At 36.8% G+C, this 18,302-nt stretch overlaps 1 protein-coding gene and 1 long non-coding RNA gene across 5 annotated transcripts in view; one reads left to right on the top strand and one right to left on the bottom strand.

Annotated features, from left to right (window-relative positions):
• The window catches only part of LOC106096077 (acetylcholinesterase), a 451,106-nt gene that overhangs the window by 403,495 nt on the left and 29,309 nt on the right, over positions 1 to 18,302 (bottom strand). Inside the window, exons 1-2 of one of the 4 annotated variants that reach the window (XM_013263626.2) lie at positions 14,846 to 14,915; positions 14,130 to 14,589 (exon numbers count right to left, since the gene is read on the bottom strand). The gene's annotated coding sequence lies outside the window, so the exon portion shown is untranslated. Of the gene's footprint in view, positions 1 to 14,129; positions 14,916 to 18,302 lie in introns of those variants that run through there. The other 3 variants (XM_059361336.1, XM_059361337.1, XM_059361335.1) reach the window with 3 other exon arrangements.
• On the top strand, positions 12,686 to 13,905 carry LOC106096078 (uncharacterized). Its single transcript, XR_001222849.2, has 2 exons — positions 12,686 to 12,912; positions 12,980 to 13,905. It is a non-coding gene; the product is annotated as an uncharacterized LOC106096078 (long non-coding RNA).

The following is an 18,302-nucleotide window of genomic DNA, read 5'->3' as shown; positions in this document are numbered from 1 at the left end:
AATCAAAAACAAACTACATAATCAGACATATTTCGAACCGTTTAGTGAAGCGGACGTTTTATTATTTCGCTCCGCAAGCATATTTTACAACTCGTAATAGGTAGTCAAAAAAAATTAGTCACTCAAGAATAGCTACGCATGCCCCTAATTTGCCTATACCATCGGCCTTCTCTGGCAAACCAATATGCTCTTTGAAGTCTTTAAATAATAAAAGCGCCATCGCTGTCAGGCTTATTGAAAGGCTTGGTGCGAATGATCATAAAACTCTCACATTTAAGGAGAGAGGCTGTCTTAATTACGATCGAGGATTCATTGAACAGTCTACACGTTCGTTCGTTTCGAGACTATGCGACTTGTATTGGAGCCGATACAAACTAATTGCTTTCGGGGATCAACGTTCAATTGAAATGTATAATTATGACCTAAAAAAAGGATGGCGAGATCTGGCCAGTCAAGAAGGACGATAACCCTAGTCGCCCAATGACACACGCATTGATACCAAGGATTCTCTCCGGAATCCAAACATGAAAGACTAGGGGACTGTAATCCCAATCTTTCAGCCACCGACAGGAAGATTACTAGATTGGATGTGGCTGTTAGCGATCGGAGATATTCTGTATTCTTACTAAACTACGACTCTCTTGCAGACTTTCACAAAGAGTTATATTCTATGTGTTGAACAAGCTGAAGTTGAAGGTCTAAATTAGCTTGTCTGAGGAACTATCGACCACATTTCTAAAGTCTGACGAATTGCAGTCTCCTGAAAATCCCCCTGGGTCTTCCAGATGGATTGGAAATGTGGGGGGAAGATCGGAAGTCAAAAGGTACTTCGACAGCAGCAGCTAGTAAAGCATCTATGGAGGAATCGTCCAAACCGCAAGTGTCTAGTGTCATGAGGAAGAGTGGTTCCAATGCTTTCTCAACTGCCCCCGGATGCGTAAGGGAACTCATCATGACAAGATCGAACGAATCAATTGAGTATAAACTCTCGGCGTATTCAGAAGATGAAGCTAACGCAACAGTTGTGGAAATTCTGAATCCTGACTATTCATATTCCGATTTCTGCAGAAAAATCTCCACAATTCTTAAGACGCTTCGGTGGAATTAAAGATCCTTCTGATGGCGAGAGATTCTTATCCAAGAACCATAAGTGTGTGGAGGAACGATTACTGGATATGAGCTACTCAAGGGTACGCGGAATGGGAGACACAGAGCATGGCTAAGCTTTGAAGATTCAGTAGTAGCCAGCCTTACATTATTAAGTCTCATTACTGGCTGGCTTCCCTATATTAAGCAGACGATACAGAAATTCCACCTTCAAGCCTTAAGTTGCGAGTTGAAACCGTTTCTTCAGGAAAAAAGAGCCTCGTTGTAGGAAGTGATGCCAATGTACGTCACCAGATATTTTAAATTCTAATCTGGCGATTTCTATGAAGGAAATAAACTGACCTTTATTACCAAAAACAGGCAGGATGTTCTTAACTTTGTAACTTTGTTAACTTTGTATCAGAGAACATTGGGGGAACAGGGGTCGTGAGTTCCATTCCCGCCCGATGCATTGGTCTGTCGCTACTGTGGTACAAAATGGACTTAAAATTGTCTAAGTGAGTCTGTAGAGGACTGCCACTCTTACCTTACCTAACCTAAACCATAATGGCACCACACGACTGGGACGTCATTAAGGCTGAGCTATAGAAATACAAGAGCGAGTTGAAAAAGCCACAGAACAAATCCTGGGTGGAATTCTGCAGCTCCGTGGAAGATACATAAACTTAAGAGGCCTCTAGGCTTAGTATGATCTATTCTCGAATCCTATTACGGTAGGATACATTCAGAAGCCAGAGTATGTATCGACAATGTCTAGTAAGAAAACACTGGAACTACACGTTGACATACATTTCCCGGGAAACTCTCCAAAAGCGTGGCACCAGAAGAGGTTGTCCCTGATAGGCACTCGTCGGAGGTTGCACTGTCCAACTCATGCCTCCACATGGTATACACCTCCATTTGGCGCATAATTTTAGGGCGGCGACTCCTCGGGAATTGACTCAAATTTTTATACAATTTTCGTATTATACTCTCAAATACCTTTCGTTTGAGTCCCATCTTGTCCTGTTCGGTGTACATGTCCATTTGGAGTATAATTTTGGGGTGGGGCGATTGTCCCAGTCGGTAAACTTGTCCGTTTGGGTGGGTTTTGGAGTAGGGCGACGCCCATAGTTAACTGACGACTTATTTTTATACCAAATTTGTGCTTTTGGGTTACCATAAGGCAGCATACAAAATTTCGCTTAAATCAATGGACCCATTTTCGAGATCTAGTGTTTTTAAAAATAGTGGTTAGGGGGAGGGTTCTGCTCCCTTAATGCTACAACAAAATGAAGTATTCTATTTTCATCGAGAGGCTAAATTCTACCATCTGGGACAATTTCATGAAAATCGGTTCAGCCGATAGTAAAATAGGACAACAACAAGCTCTCTCCATCTTACTCTTTCGCTGGCCAAATCCTTGGCTTAATTACACGATATGTCGGTTGACTCCAAATCTCTTTTAGTACTGCAGATCCATGTTTTTCTTCGCTTTTCCTGCGGGTTCCAGTCAAGGACATTTCTCGCTAGTCTTGGAAATTTCTCTTCCGGATTTCTTATCTGAATTTTAAATAGGGTTTAGTCAGAAAATTCTAAGAATTTGTCGTAGGCAGCGATTGAAACAAATTTGGATTTAGCTTGTAGTCGCTTTTGTCAAGCTCTAAGCTCTACAGCCCTTTAATAAGATAGATTTCACGCTACTGTTGAAGATTCTGACTTTTGTAATATATGATTCGTTACTGCAGCTCCAAACTTGGTTGAGTTTAGAAAGCACTTCTAGCCTCATTGGTACGTTCGCGGATGTCTGCTTCTGATTCTCCGTCCTTTGTAATTTTGCTGCCAAGATAGGAAAATTTGGCAATATCTTCAATTACATGGACGTTTAAAGTAAGCGGTGCCCTGCTGCACTTCTTTATCGATCCCGAAAGGTTAGCTCTCTTTTCCATTGAAACGGACTGGCAAACCTATATAGCACCCTAATTAGTGACACGATCTTTTCAGGGACGCCCTTGTTTAACAGCGTGCTCCACATAAAGCTTCGCCAAACCGTGACAAAAGTACGCACAAAGTCGATGAATAAAAGGAAAAGCTGTGTATTAAGTTCTGAAGACTGTTGAATGATTATACGCAAGGAGTTAATGTGGTCAACCTTTGTAGTGACAACCCTTGAAACCATTGTAGGCATCATTATACCGTACCCACCACATAATAACTTAAAGCATTTGTTTGTAACACCCAGAAGGAAGAGAGACAGATCCATTGATAAGTATACTGATTGACTCAGAATCACTTTCTGATTCGATTTAGCTATGTCCGTCTGTCCATATTAATTTGTGTACAAACTGCAATTTTCATCCGATCGTCTTCAAAGTTGACACATACATTTTTTTATGTATGGCAAAGCCTATTGAAATTGGAAAAAATCGGTTAAGATTTGGATATAGATCCCATATATATGTTCGTCCGATTTGGACTAATTTTGCAATAATGTGATCATTGTTTACCAATTCTATCAAAATTTGGCAGGAAGAATTTTCTCTTGATTCTCGACAATACTGGTGAATTTCATGTATTGTAGAATCAGATATAGATCCCATTTTGTACTTATAGGGTAGGTGTAGGGTATTATACAGTCGGCACCGCCCGACTTTTGCCTTTCCTTACAGGATTTTGTTTGTTTTATTCGTTTAAATGGTTTGTTTTTCTTTATTTATTTGCGGAAAAATAAATTAAATAGAGAAAACAATAAGTGTAGATAAAAAAATCTATTTTGGTATGGGAAGAAAAACATTTGAGTGCTGTCAAATTTCTTTCGCGAAACAATTAAAAATGTCCGCGACTATTTCGAAAGCAGAATGGAATACCAACCCCTAGACTTAGCTTAGGGCTGTTATTTACGATTGTTATACCCACCACCATAGGATGGAGGTATACTAATGTAGTCATTCCGGTTGTAACACCTCGAAATATTCGTCTAAGATACCATAAAGTATATATATTCTTGATCCTCTTGACGTTCTGGGTCGATCTAGCCATGTTCGTCCGTCTGTCGAAATCACGATAGAGGTCGAACGCGTAAAGCTACCCGCTTGAAATTTTGCACAGATACTTAATATCGATGTAGGTCATTGGGGATTGCAAATGGGCAATATCGGTTCAGATTTAGCTCCCATATAAACCGATTTTCCGATTTGACTTCATGAGCCACAATTTTTGTCTGATTTGGCTGTAGTGTCCTGTTACATAAGAACTGTGCTAAGTACGGTCAAAACCGGTCTATAATCTGATACAGCTCCCATATAAACCGATCTCCCGATTTGACTTCTTGAGCCCCTGGAAGCCACAATTTTTGTCTGATTTGGCTGAAATTTTGCATGTGGTGTTCTGTTACGACTTCCAAAAACTTTGCAAAATACGCTCCAAATTGTTCTATAGCCTGATATAGCTCCCATATAAACCGGTCTCCGGATCATCCTTATTCGCTTCCTAGAAGCTTTCATTTTTGCTGGTTTGACAGAAGTTTGGTATGTACAATAGAATAAAAGAATGCGCTTCAATAGATTTATTAAGGATAAATTTTTATCAGAATCCATGGAGGTGGGTTCCCAAAATTCGGCACCGCCGAACTTAGGACGCTTTTATTTTTTTTATCGAAATGATTTTGTAAGAAAATGTCAATTTTTGTATATTTCCGGTCAATATACGTTTGAAAATTATAACAAAAACCTATATCGGACTTTGTCCAAATAGCGTATCATCAATACTCGTAAATAGAATTACACCATTACGTAAAGCCATGGATATCAGTTCTTATAGATCAGAATGCATGATGTGTCTGAGGTTATGGTCCAATGGAAAAGAAATGCAGTAAAGCTCCTAACCTGGGCTATGTAACCTGAACCTGTCGGTCATTAAAAGAGATCCATAAGACTTATTTGGAATACTTTGTGATTCAATCTAGCCATATCCACCTGCTTGTCCATTTTAATATGTTTGTATAGGACAAAGCCACCGTAGCGCAGAGGTTAGCATGTCCTCCTATGACGCTGAACGCCTGGGTTCGAATCCTGGCCAGAATCCAGAAAAAATTGTCATCGGTGGTTTTCCACTTCTAATGCTGGCAACATTTGAGAGGTACTATGCCATATAAAACTTCTCTCCAAATAGGTGTCGCACTGTGGCACGCCGTTCGGACTCGGCTATTAAAAGAAGACCCCTTATCATTGAGCTTAAAAATTTGAATCGGACTGCACTCATTGATATGTGAGAAGTTTGCCCCTGTTCCTAAGTGGAATGTTCATTGGCAAAATTTGCAATTTGCATAGGAGAAATCACAATTTGTATCCCATTTTCTTGATCCGTACCTTACTGCGGGCAAAATAACTATTTAAATCGTATTCAAGCTTTTAAACAAAATATGGTGCCTAAAATTGTCAAAAATGAATTTTAGTTTATAGCAAGTGCTTCAATTGTCGTTAAAAAGTAAAAATTTTAGATAAAGCTCCCTTTAAAAAATTGTAATTTATTTGCTTATATCAATGAATTTTTTTCTCTGGGTGTAGAGTTTGCCCTACTTTCATGCACACTTAGCAGTTTTTATGAATAAAACATTACATTTGTGTTTCAGCAAATTCAATTGTAAAATGAATAGCACCCGCTTAAACCCAGCGAAATTCATTAGTAAAAAAGTAAAAGTGTAAGTTTGCTGATATTAGGAAACATAGTCTGCTAATTTTATATTGAATTTTTTTTATCTTTGATCGAAATACACATTTAACTTCTAAACGATTGTTAAAACATTTCCTATATATTAATGTATTGGCTATTTAAAGTGCTGGTTTTTTGTTTGAAAGCAAACATATGATGCAAATAGATATTTTGTCTGCTGTTACTTGAAATCGGAAAATTTATTTTATTGAATAATGTTTGATAAAATTTCATTTTTAAACCCTTTATCACTAAAAAAAATAACATGTAATTCATTTTTAAAAGAATTTTTTACATTTTGCTGTATAAAAGCTGCAGGAAATGTTTCTTGTTTTTCCAAAAAAAATACTGCAGTTCCAGTTGTTTGCTGTCTCTGCTAACAAATTTCTATGAGGGTAACAGAATATATTCTAAAAAAACGACAGCAGCAGGTTTTTTTGCACAAACAGCAAACGTTTTCTACAGTTTTCATATGTCAAAATTTTGAAAAATGTTTAAAGTTTTTCAAAAGTTTGTATATTGAATTTTGTCAATTAATTTTAGGGCCATAGGTATAAAGAGTAACTTTTTTTTATATCTGAAATAACAGCAAACAATAAACTAACAAAATCATAGGAGTATTTATGGCTTCAAACAAAAAATTAACTACTAAAATGCCGAAAAATTTACATAAATATGTAGAAAATGATTCAATTATCGTTTTGAAAATTTGTATGTTTTAAAGTTTAAAAGTAAAAAACTTGAATTAAAATCAGCAGACAGCATTTGCTTATATAAAATGGAAACGCAAATTTTCCCATAAACATTTCATTAAGGAACAGAGCAAACATCTCACATGCTAAGGAGTGCTGTGCGATTCAAGTTTTAAGCTCAATGTTAGGGGACCTCCTTTTTATAGCCGAGTCTGAGCGGCGTGCCGCAGTGCGACACCTCTTTGGAGAGACATAAATGACGTAGTACCTCACAAATGTCGCCAGCATTAGGAGGAGATAACCATCCCTGAATTTTTTTTTTTTTTTTGAACGTACATGCAAACAGCAACGGCGGCCTGATATCAGCAAACTTATTTCTCTGGGTGTAGGATGAAAGCAAATGTGATAAGTAAAACTAACCCAGTTCATTGTGACATAACAAAACAACGGTAAATGATAAGAATACTCTCCTCACAAATGTCATATATAGATTTCACGTTTATTGACAAAAATATTTCTATTTTAATTTTCAATGATTCAAAAAAAAGTTTTGCTCTGGTTTATTTACAAATTCTTATTTAAACCTATTAGTAAAGTGTCCAAATACAATGCACTACAATACGTATATGGTACTAGCTGATCCGGAGTGCTACTTCCTGGCCCGCTGGTTGATTTGTTTCGTGTGTATGTCATCTACTTTCAAAATCTTGGCACAAAGATACCACATGGTATGCAAAATGGTTAAAGATTTTTTTTGTCCTGAATAGCCTACATGTCAGTTTGATGTTTGAGGATGGGGGTATACTAATTTCGTCATTCTGTTTATAACACCTCTGTCCGTCCGTCTGTCTGTCGAAATCACGCTAATTTTTTAAGGAGTGAAGCTAGCCGCTTGAAATTTTGCATAAATACTTCTTATTAGTGTAGGTCGGTTGGGATTGTAAATGGGCCAAATCGGTCCATGTTTTGATAAAGCTGCCATATAAACCGATCGTGGGTCTTGACTTCTTGAGCCTCTAGAGGGCGGAATTCTCATCCGATTTGACTGAAATTTTGCACGTAGTGTTTTCCACTTTCACTTCCAATAACGGTTCTAAGTATGATTCAAATCGGCTCATAACCTGATATAGCTGCCATATAAACCGATCTTGGGTCTTGAGCTTTTAGAAGCAAAATTCTTATCCGATTTGGCTGTAATTTTGCACGTGGTGTTTTGGTATCACTTCCAACATTTTTGCGTATAGTATAGTCCAAATCGGCCTCTAGAGAGCGTAATTCTTAACCGATTTGACACAAATATTGACAACGGCTTCTCCCAGGCCTTCAACATACGTGTGCAATATGGTTTGAATGGATCTATATATGATATATATATATATGGTCCGAATAAAATGTTGTTTTAAAAAGTGTAGCATTACTTATGGTTTGTATATTAAAGGGTAAATTGTTCCAAAGACTAATGCTGTTAATAAAAAATTATTTCTCGGAGTTTGACGTTTGAAAGCGAGGTAAAATAATTTTTAAACCTCTATTTCATTGTGCAAAACGTAGAAAATTAAAGAGATATTTAGGCTCTTTTAAATAAATAATATTTTGCAGCAGCAAAATTATGCATTCCACTTTCGAAGCTAATGTCAAATACCTTGTGGGCGAATTGAGAAATTTGTTCTCTCGTTCTTCTCTCTTCTTGTTAAATATATAGCGAGCAATATTGTTATAGCTTACGTTTAGCCTTTTGAAATCTCTCGAATCACAGTTTGCGAAGACTTCACATCCATAAAGAAGTGTTGGTATAAGGTATGATTTAGCTAGAAGCATACGCACTTGGAAGGGGCCACGGACCATAAACTTCGAAGCAATCCTTGAACTATGCCAACAGCGCTATTGATGTCATCTGTCCAAGTCAGTTTGGAACTAAATATTAGACCCAGGTTGCGTGATGAATCTACATTCTCGATGACAGTGTTATTTAGAAAAGCTCCAACTGGAGGAATTTGTGCAACTTAATGTTTTGAAATTGTCATTAATTTACTTTTGGACGGATTGAAACAAAAACTATTTGTATTATCCCATTTTTATACCCACCGCCGTATGATAGGGGGTATATTCATTTAGTCATTCCGTTTGCAACACATCGAAATACCAATTTCCGACTCTACAAAGTAAAATTTTAAGACAATTTAACGATGTCCGTGTGTCTGTCCGTCTTTCCGTTCGTCTGTAGTAATCACTCTACAGCCTTCAAAAATTGAGATATTGAGCTGAAATTTGGCACAGATACGTTTTATTGATGTACGCTGCTTAAGTTCTTGAACGAGCCAAATGGGACTATATTTGGATATAGCTGCTATATAGACCGATCTGCCGATAATGGGTCTAATGCCCATATATGCTTTATTTTTTATCCGATTTCGGTGAAATTTTAAACAGTTAGTAGTTTTAAGCCTCCCGACATCTCAACCAAATATGGTTCAGATCTGACTTTATTTAGATATAGCAGCCATATAGACCGATCTCCCGGTAAAGGGTCTGAACTTATAGGGCTTTATGTTTTATCCAATTTCGCTGAAATTTTAAATAGTGAGTAGGTCAAGAATATGGTATCGCTTCAGTCTTTTTGCGTCAAAAGCATCAACTAGCAATGATAAAGCCAAAGGATTGATGTGAACACCCAATCTCTGAAGATAGTTGCCAGTGAGTAGTTTTACTTCTTCCTTCACAGTAAAAATTTTCAAGTCATCGTGGACTCACCAGGGGGCATTGAGAATTAATCGCAGATTTTTCCTCTCATTCGATTCTTATTTCGATCCTCTTGACATTCTGAGTCGATTTAGCCATGTCCATCTGAAATATCCAACCATCCATCCATGGAAATGTCGATCTATGTTTTGATATAGCGGCCATGTAAACCGATCTCGAATATTGACTTCTTGAGTCTCTAGACAGCGCAATTCTTATCCAACTTGGTTTGATTCAGCAATTCATATTAAAGTGAAAGCGGAACAACCATGCTAAGTACAATTAAAGCTTTTAAAATAAGGCGCAAAGGAAAAGAGTTTATATGCGGGGCAATAAAGGGATTTAGTTCAAAGGCTTTGTAATTCAATGGATTGTTTTTGGGACTGTAAGGTATAATTGTAACCGAAGGCTGTTCGAGATCAAAAATTTTTTTCAATTTTTTCTTAAGAATTTTATCTCTACCCAAAATATTTTCGAGAACGCCCAGGTCTGAGCTAAATTTTATCTTTAGGGAATATTTCATTGAGCTTTAGAGTTTAGAGAATATTTCATTAAATTTTTGAATATTTTCGAAATTTTGCCATCTATTATTTGACAAATGCGTTGGTATATTGCATATATTTTTATGATTACAAAATAAAATTTTATTGCAAGTTACTAGCACATTCGCCAATTACTAAAAAGGAAAATTACAATTTTGCATAAAAATCCGGACTCTAGTAATGACTTCCAACATCCATGGTAAGTATTGTCCAAATCAGTTCATAATTTGATACATCTCCCATATAAACCGATCTCCGGAGTAGCCTTCTACGGCTCCTTGTAGCTTTAATATTTTCTGGTTTGGCAGAAATTTGGTGCGTAGAATAAAAATATGCCTATTCAACTGTGTTTATTATGTGTACAATTTCGCAGAACCCATGATGGTGGGTTTCCATGTCTTAACTTGGTCACATGTTCTTACTCATTTCATTTTTCTGAGGGAATAGACCGCTCAAGCCAATCGATTACAAACGGGTGAAAGTTTGTGGAAAGTCTTGTATAGTCGGAACACAAACCATTAAAGTAACGATATAACATTACAACAGTTTCGAATCGCTATCCTTTGCCCCTGTTTCTTAGTGGAATATTCACGGGTAAAATTTGGAACTTCCAATCCTTTTAACACAATCTAGTAACAACAAGGATGACTTCGAAGCTCCAGTTCACACATAAGAGTTAAAGTTCATCCTCCCACTGATATGGGCAAGTAAGGTTTGGTTAGATTATGGTGCCAGTCTACAATCAGACCATGTTTTGCTTTTAGTCAAATGTGAAACCATAGGAACAAAAGAAGGAATAAGTTCCATCCTCTGAACCAATCAGATCGTTTTGAAAATCCTTATAACGAAACTTTTACTTGCAACTTTTAATATATCAGCATGCTTTCTAATTTGACAATCACCAGTCATAACGGACACCTTGATCATAAAGATTGTGCTTGCCATCAAAAAAAAAAAAAACATTAAACCTCTTCAGGTTTATTCGTTACGCTTGCCTATTATGGCTTGGTCATAGATTTCATATCATCTCCATTAATCTCCCAAAGGGGATAGATACAGACTGTTGACCATGAGAATGAATATCACTAGAATGAAAGGTTTTTACTGTTTACATTTCCTTTTCTCTTCTGTAATCAATAAAAAGTCTTCAGGTTTAGTTCAGTATCACACATTATTAGAATGGTCACAGTCCTCTGTTTATAACCATCTGCCATCCGTTACCCTTCTAGCCTAACTTCAAATAATTAGCATTTGCCACACTTGCTACGCTGGAAAACGTTTGCAAAATCTTTCCTTTCCTGGTGGTTTTCATTGAGTAATGGTCGGTCAGCCAGTAATCAGTATTGCTCTCACTGTGGCATAGGTTTATACTGTGGTATAGGGTATTACAACTTAGCGCAGTTGTTTAAAATGAGATATGCCAATTGTTCAGTAAACGGATCGAATCAGGGCCACTAAATTAAGTTTTTCGTCTGTCTGCCCATGCCTATTTGTGTACAAAGTTTAGATCGCAAGTTTCATCCGATCATGTTCAAAATTTGACCCAGGAACTTTTTGCCTAGAGTTGAAGCGTATCGAAACTGTATGAAAACGTTTCAGATTTGAAGAGAACTGCTTTATATATGTTTGTCCGATTCTCATATGACTGTTGATAAATTTTGCTCGATATTTGAGTTAAAGCATGATAAATTCGTCCGGTATTTCTTTTTAAGCAAGTAAAGGATAATGGATAAGAATAGTTATGCTATTCGAGCTATATGAAGTTATGGTCAGATTCGGACCATAATTGAATTGAAAGTTGGATACCATGGTAGAAGTCATTGTGTAAGATTTCAGCCAATTCGCACTTTAAGGGCTCAAGAAGTAAAATCGGAAGATCGGTTTTATGGAAGCTGTATTAGGCTATAGACCGTTTCAGACCATTTTAGACACGTATGTTAAAGGTCATAGGGGAAGCCGATGCACATAATTTCAGCCATATCGGATAAGAATTGCGACATCTAGAGGATTAAGAAGTATAATTAAAAGATCGGTTTATACATGGGCTATATCAGATTATGAATCGATTTAGACTATACTTGGGATAGTTGTTACAAGACAAAACAAAATACTTTACGCAAAATTTCAGCCAAATCGGATTATAATTGCGCCATCTAGAGGCTGAAGAAGTCAAGACCCAAGATCGGTTTATATGGCAGTCAGGGGTCGTAGCGTAAGAGCTGTAGGAAAGTTTCTCAAAAAAAAAACACATAAATGCAGAAAAATTCAAGAAATCTTTATTTTAATCGATAGTACGGTCCATATAATGTTTGCTTTAAACTCTATTATCTAAAAAAAAGTAATCGGAAAAAAACATCGCGAAAAGCAAAGTTGTTTATCAAGGACTATATTATTAATTTCTACGAACGCCTCGCATACAAAACAACTTTTTAGAGTTTTACACAATTTTTGATTCAAACTATCACAGTATGTTTCTCCATTTTTCGAAAGCCTTTTAATGTAATATTTTTCAAAATGTTATGTCTCCTGGACTTCTGGCATACAAGTTATTATCACCTAATGCTCTGCGAACAATTATCACGCTTATGGATGGACAAACACTGTCTCTAATTACAGTCACAGTCAGTGAAGGATTGTAGTTGTATGCGACATATGATTTTTCATGTCTTGTTTTCACCTTCGTTTTTTTGTAAAAATTCATTCATTTTTTTCATTTCGCTGAAAAATTCAGTAAAATTTAAACTTTTTCTGTAAGTTTATTCTTCGGATATTAACTTTTTTATCCAACGACGGTCACAACTTTTTCCATAGTCAACTTTTGAAAAAATTATAAGAATATTTGTAACCAAAAGTAACACACGAGTTACTTCTCAAGTATTTCATTTCAATTTTAATGAAAATGTTGCAATTTTAATTTCCTAATTGTATTGTTCACTTCTATTATTTTGATTGACGACTTTTTTGAAATATTCATAATAACACCAACACGTTCAACATAGGTACCAATATTATTGCTTAATTAGTTTGGTACTGACCTACAAGAAAGGTAAATAAGACAATCAGAATGCAAGAAAGTCCGCGTCATGAAATAAAATCAAGAAGTATTTATATTTGGCTGCGATGCTCTTATTTTGATCGTAACTGTATGTATTATACGTCGGAATTGTATGTCATGTATAGAAATTCATAAAACATTTTTTTCTCCTCAAGCCTCATCATTTGCGATGTTTCTTTTCGGACAAACTTACAACTGATCGCTTATGCAATTGACCTTGCCAATGTTTTCCTAACAAATTACTCGAATGAATTCATTTTTCCAAAAACAAATTATATTATTTGGAAATCTTTTTGCGATATTGTGATATTTTGGGGAAATTGATTTTTTGGACAAAATTAATTTACCTAAAAGCAATTTGTTGTCATCTCAATATTTAAACTTTTTGAATGTCCTACGCATGAATGTCATAGACAAACAAACACACACACACGCACAAACCAACTGTAACAGACGGACAAGAAAAGCACGCACAAAAACATATTTAAGTGGAGAATGAGAGTGAGTGAGTGTTCACGGATCATGGTAAACATCAAAATTGTTAAATGCTGACTGAAGCAACGAACCATCGTGGCAGACGCCGTCGTTGTTGTCCTCGTCGACATTTTCGTCAACATCATCATCATCGTCATCGTCAACGCAATCAAAAACAGCAATAGTACCAACACCACACCATCAGCCAGCAAAAGCAAGAACAACAAAAACATCTGTGGCAACAGCACAACTTTTTTTTGCAAAGAAGACAACGGAAATGGACGATGGCTGTTAAGATGAGGGGGTGCTGGGCTGGTTAAGGTGGGGGTGGGAAAAACGACAGAAAACGGGCCAACAAATCTTGGATGCGGTGTTGTTGCTGTTATTGTTGCCGCCTGTAACTGTGAATGTGGTTGCGCTTGCCGTATTTGTTATTTTGTGTTGTTGTTTTATTTTTTCTTACATTTTTTCAAGACCATAAGAAACTGTTATACCTGGTGCTTGTGTCCGTGTGTGTGTGTGTTAAATAAAAAGTAAAAGTAATTCCACAAATAAACACACGCACACATGTACATACATTGATGCGTGTGTGCACCTACCCAAAGTATATCCTCGTGAATCTAAAGTAATGCCACATAGATAACGGTACATTAGACATTAGCTCTGTGTATTGGTATGTTTTTCTGATACCTGCATTAGTGTGTCCATGTAGCGTAACGTCTGCCTGCTACAGGGGCCAGCGCAACCGTGCCGCCGCGCTGGCCGGGAGGAGGGGGCTGGGGTTCATTGGGGGAAACACTTGTTATTAAGAATAATAACAAAATCACTTACATTTAATTTGTCCTTAAGGTCTCAGCAGCGTCCTTTTTTGCTCAAAATATGTGCGTGTGCTTGTGCGACTTGAGTGTGCCTTGGTTATTTTTCTACTTCGTTTTCGGTTTGATCTCCAGAATACACTTCGTTGATTACAGGTATTTGACTTTCAATATAAAGTCGTAGTTTTCTGATCAATAATTGGAGGGGGGTCTTAATTTCTACACAATTCGTTATGTTGTTTTTCAAATCGGAAAATCTCTGTAAGATATTTTCCTTTTGGAAGTTAGAGAACTTTATTCAAATTTTGTCGTCGAAAATAACACTGTGAATTTCCATTCGTTTTAAAAACTCCAAAATTCTGTATGGTTTATACTTTATTTTGAGATTTTTGTGGATTTTTGTACCTTTTTCCGTTTAAGGGTTAAAGTATAAAATTTAGTGGAATTATTTTTTTTCTACTTGATTTTTATAATCTCTGAAAAAGGTGAAAATAATTTACTTTTTGGTTTGCTCCTTGATATCCTTTACACAAAATCGTAAATTCACTTAATTAATATTTTTCCGTTTTGGATTCCTTGGAAATCCTTTTGTATCTCTGAACTTTTTCTTGGTTTTTCTTTTTTTGTTCGCATCAAGTGTGTTTGTGTGCACTCGCTTAAAGAGAAAAAAGAAACACTTTCCACTTTCCTTCTTGCTTTGATCCCCTCTGAATATAGGACTAACTAACTCACGTTGTGGTGGCACGTTTACAGAATAGCTGCTCTGAGCTCAAAACACTTCGACGTCTCTAACTAAACTGATTCGAAAATCCTAAAAGACAACATCTTTAAAACTAAAATTAAATGCCTACGATGGGCATGTATAACACTATTCAATAAACATTCGTGTATGTACCCGAACACTCTCTTTTGCTCTTGTTCCTGCTCTCACTCGCTCATTCTCTGGGGGCTGGTTGTGCTCCAACCCTCCCCTCGTACTACCAGCGAGCCCCAGTGCTCTGTTCATCCATCAATCCACATGTGCTCTTTATAGTTGTGTGCTTTGCAGCTCTCACGGTTTAGTACTCATCTCGGAAGTGTTATACCACAGCCACAACCAAACTGCACAAAACAAACTCTGAGCCCCCCAAAATTCTATGCCGAAAATTTGAAAAGCTTTCTCTTCTCAAACATTTCCATCCTGGTGTCTGCCTGTCTGTGTGAACGTGTACGTGTGCCTGTGTAAACGCTTCGCTGGTGTTCGTAAAACACTTTTCTACCTGGTTTATGTTTATGTTTGTTTATTATTATTTTTGTTGGTCGTTGCGAGCTTTTAAGGTTCTTACGAGTATATTTATTTTGTATATTCTTGGCTTACTTATATTCATCCGCAAACATACACAGACACCGTCTCACAATGGACAGGCCCTACATTTGTTGTGTACATACACGTGTACGTGTTTTTTCCACTTCATCCATTTTCTGTCCTATTCAGGGCTGGATAGAATTCCTAAATGGGGCCTGAAATAGTTCAAATTTAGCACAGCACACTGTGAAAGTTTGTTGTCGAAAAATACGCCCTTGGTAAGCTTACGAAGTCAAATTGGGAGATCAATATGGGGATTATAATAAATAATGGATCGAAACGAAATTCAACATGGACATCGAACTGTGAACGAATACAGAATGCCCCTCTCTAAATGGCGAGTCTGGAGTTTTGTTAGTTACCAAGATCATTCTAATGACACACAGTTCGCAATCTAACTGTTATTATATTTTCACTTTTATTTTAATTTTTGTGATTTGGTTGCATACACTCATAGAAAAATGTCAGCTGATGACAGACATTTTTTTGCTATTACAGCAGTAATTCTGTTGTCATAGCAAAATGTTTGCAATTTCAGATCAGCAGAATGCCTGCTAAAAATCTTTTGTTTCTTGAAAATGGCTGCTGCTCAATATATGAAGTTGTAGTTAGAGGGTGAAAGTAAAATAAATTGTGAAATAAATAAAATGAAACAAAATTAAATGAAATAAATACACAAACAATAAAATAATGTAAAAAACCAAAAAACAATTAAACTAAATAAAATACTACACTCGAAAAATGTACTCGCTCTAATTGCAGTGGAATTTATTTGCTATCGTAGCAAAAATGTTTGCTGCAACAATAAAAAGTCTGCTGAAAATGGAACAGCAGTAGTTTCTTGAAGAACAGCAAACATGAGATAGTAACAAGTAAAAAGGCGTTAAGTTTGGCTGGGCCGAACTTTGGATATCCTCCACCTCGGGTATATATGTAAACCACAGTTCATCAAAATCCGGTGAAAATTGCATACTCTATGTTCCATAGCAGTTATATTGAAATATGTTCCAATTTGGACCAAATACTAATAAGTACAAGTCATTGTTCAATTGTGTATAACAAAATATAGGTCTTTTTAGTAGCTAAATCTAAAAATAAAACGATCTGAACCATATACAACATGGATGTCGAAAAGCCTAACATAAGTTACTGTGTCAAATTTCCGTCAAAACGGATTATAAATGCGTCTTTTATGGGCCCTGGCTTTTATTGGCCTAAGACCCTAAATCGGCGGATCGGTTTATATGGGGTTATATCAAGATATAGTCCATGTTCGAACTTGACTTAATAAAAGCAGACAAAATAAGTATTTAAATCAACTTTAAAAAAAAAGTACGTCTGAAATGGCCAAAAACTATTTTATGTATGTGGCAAATGCTTCAATTGTTGTTCAGAAGCTTAAAACCGTTGTATGGTTTCATTTAAAAGTTAAAAGTTTTTATTGTAATAACAGCAGACAGTGTTATGCAATGCAGACTTATTTCTCTGGGTGTAAATATGTTCGTCTGATTTAGACTGATATTAAAATATTATAGTCATTTGGTAACCAATCCTCATGAAATTTGGCATGTGAGAGTCTCTGCTCTCTTTAAACTTTGCCGTTGGTTTTAGTCGAAATAGGGCCCGACAAGCCCTGTGTGGGTGGATCATCCGGTTGGAACTCAAAAGGTACTTCGACACCATCAGCAAGTGAAGCATCTAATAAGGAATCGCCCACACTGCAAGTGTCTGGTGTAGTGACGAAGAGTGGTTGCACTGCTTTCTCAACTGCTCATGAATATGTAAGGAAACCGATCATTACAAGATCGAACCAATATTGTAAGGACGACTCAGAAGACGAGGCTTATGCAACAGTGGTGGAAATTCAGAATCCTGACTATGGTCCGGGATTTTCAGATAAATCTCCACCATTGTTAAGTCGCTACGAAGGCACTAAAGGGCGTACTGATTGCAGGTGGATTAATGGATCGTGAACTAAAAATTCCTGGGTTTAAACTACTAAGGGGGACGGAGAATGGGAGACACAGAGCCTGAATTCTTGCAAAATGTTTTCTTCTTCCACCGCTAAGCACTGAAAATTCAGCACTAGCCAGCCTTGAAATCAATTATTCTCATTACTGGCTGGCTCCCCTATACATAGCACACGGTTCAAAGATGCCGCCTTCGAGCCTTAAGTTATTGGTTGGAGCCGCTTCTGCAGGGAAAATGAGCCTCAGGGTAGGAAGTGATGATAATACACATCACCAGATATGGGGAAGTTCGGATATCAAAGAGTTCCATAGTTCCTCTGATCATTGTTATATTAGTTACAGCCTCGGCGAAAATACTGCAAAAGTAATCCCTCGCCTAAACAGAAAAAAGGCGGATTGTGAAAAATTTCGGCACACATTCTGCACTACTATTCCATCTGGATCTAAAAATGAAGTAGAAACTGCGAAGGATATGGACATAATGGTCAAGGGTGTCACTAAGCAACCATATGACTCGCTTGTATCAGCGTTCCAGTGAATCAATGACCAAAATGAAAATGTAACCATATGTAGGAAATTCTCTCTTAAAGTATTTTTTATGCTCTCAGTTTTTAAAACTAATTTTTTGGACTGAATGTAAGCATATTAGCGAATATAAGCATATTTTTAAAATAAATACAGAAAGACGCTGCAGCTACTGAAAGAATGAGAATAAGAATTCGTGTGACTTGCCATCAACCCTACCGTAAATGGCTGTGCAACGCTGTTCTAAGGCCAACCTAACGGCCAAGCAGTGACCGCCATGGTGGACCCTGGAACTGGTTAGTCTAAGGAATGATTGCAGAAACAAAGACGAAATCAACACGGGCACCAT

Source organism: Stomoxys calcitrans, chromosome 2 (genome assembly GCF_963082655.1).
Source record: "Stomoxys calcitrans chromosome 2, idStoCalc2.1, whole genome shotgun sequence".
Classification (NCBI taxonomy): domain Eukaryota; kingdom Metazoa; phylum Arthropoda; class Insecta; order Diptera; family Muscidae; genus Stomoxys; species Stomoxys calcitrans.
This window is presented reverse-complemented; position numbering and strand designations above follow the sequence as displayed.